Below are 1,892 nucleotides of genomic sequence, written 5' to 3' on the forward strand. Positions count from 1 at the left end.
CCCCACAGAATTTAAGATCTTATAACTTCCAAGCCTTGCTTCACTTTTGGGAATTTACGTGGAAATATGTGCAATTCTGCTCTGTGGGCCCTAAATTTATTTTTGCTTGAATAAAACTGATGTTAAATCAAAGTGTCCTCTGATTTTTCTCATCTGTGACGTAACAAACACCAGCTATTCCTTTTTCCAAAAGGAGCCATGATGGCAAAATCATTTTTATTGGAGTCATTTAAAGATAAATTCCTTCAGTGTGACATACAATGGTGTACAGTCCAGCAGTTTTTACACAAGTACTGTTGAGTTTTTTGTTGTTTTTTTGTTTTGTTTTTTTTTTTGTTGTTTTTTTCCCCCCCCATGTTTCCTTCCTCTTTTTTCCATCTCAGTTCCACTCACTTGAAGGTCTTTAGGATAACCCCATCAGTTCTAACGATTATATATTTTATTATTATTTTATTTTGGTTTTACAGAATTGGGAAATTTTCAGTTCAGGTTTAATTTAAATGCAGATTTAACTGAAAAAGTCAAATTGCAATAAAGATGTGGTAAAAGAATATATAACAGCTGCTCAAGTGTTGTGCTTTCAAGCAAATGTCATTGTGTCATAAAGATAATCAACATGACAACTGAGAATAATTAGATTGCATATTATTGTTGCAAATTTTTTAAATATAATGTAAAATAATATTATTTACAATTAATGAATAAGGATATACAAGTATGTGGCATTCTTTGCCTTCCTTTTCATTTGCTTAATGACAAAATCTATTAAAATTACTGATAGCTCCCATTTTCTTGTAATTTTTATTTTTTATTTTTTTTACTTAAGAGACTTTACTAAGATGTTCAATAACTGACAACAATTTAACCAAACAAAAAGAAGTCAAATGTCCAAATTCCCTGCTACGTGCACTGCAGCAGCTGGACCATGCAACGACTCTGTTCATTCATTTAGCGGTAGGGGCGGGGACGCAGCGGGCTGGTAGTGTCAGTGCTCGCACAGTGTGCTTCAGGCTTGTTGTTTCTCGGTTGCGTAACATGGGAATCCACGTGAATCGCCAGCAAGCCACCCAACAAACATGCCGCGGCAGACACGCCTACATCTGGTTTGCTATCCAATCCAATAATAAATGTAAAACCCACCTGCCCAATCATCGCTTAATGGGCGTGGTTATGCTATGCCGGGCTCACGTTGCACAAATGTGTCCACCGCTCTGGGATGGATGACGACGTAGCTACGTGACTGAGATATAACTGAAACAAAATACTTTCTGATGCGGTCCGGTGATCAATTAAGGAGACTCGTAACTTTTTAATCTTGAGCCAAGACACGCGTGGAGCGGGAAAGGTAAATATTCCACCAAAAGACGAAAAATTGGGGGCGTAATTGGTGAGTTAGCTTTCTCGATAAACTAGCTAACCACCTGACGCACGGCTTCAGCTAGAGACAACAGTGGATGTAAACATGTGAAATTGAATCATTGCCTTTTTTGTGTGCTATGAAGTCGTTGCGAATGTGTATTATTGTGGTTTGGGCTTTTTGCTTCTCCAAGGAGTGAATGCTGACTTGACTGTAAGCAGTGGTGTAAGCAGTGTGTGTTGCTCATGTTAGCTGTATAACGTCTGCCGTAAGTCAGGGCTGGAGCTCACGGGTTGCGCTGTGTTGGCTGGCAAGTTGGTAACAAACTAAAGCTTTTGTTGCTCAGATTTGCATACGGTGCATTACTTAAAAAGCAACCTATTATACTTGCTAATACAGTAGCTAACAGGCAATCAGTTTATTGCGTTATTGCGACCTTCGTATCCAGTTACTGTAGGGGGCGCTGTTTTCACCAAGCAACCCGAACTCTCACGGCGGTTAAAAGGTCTTAACACTAAACTACATTAAGTTTTAG

The 1,892-nt window shown here is 38.7% G+C and overlaps 1 protein-coding gene across 5 annotated transcripts in view; it reads left to right on the top strand.

Moving 5' to 3' along the window:
• The first annotated feature begins 1,172 nt into the window (after positions 1-1,172).
• Positions 1,173-1,892, top strand: part of per3 (period circadian clock 3) — a 19,790-nt gene continuing 19,070 nt past the window's right edge. For 4 of the 5 annotated variants that reach the window (XR_001290453.1, XM_013912512.1, XM_013912514.1 and 1 more), the window contains exon 1: positions 1,173-1,345. The gene's annotated coding sequence lies outside the window, so the exon portion shown is untranslated. Of the gene's footprint in view, positions 1,346-1,366; positions 1,388-1,892 lie in introns of those variants that run through there. The other variant, XM_013912513.1, reaches the window with a different exon arrangement.

This window comes from Pundamilia nyererei, unplaced genomic scaffold (genome assembly GCF_000239375.1).
Source record: "Pundamilia nyererei isolate P.nyererei 1_Seehausen unplaced genomic scaffold, PunNye1.0 scaffold00092, whole genome shotgun sequence".
NCBI lineage: Eukaryota > Metazoa > Chordata > Actinopteri > Cichliformes > Cichlidae > Pundamilia > Pundamilia nyererei.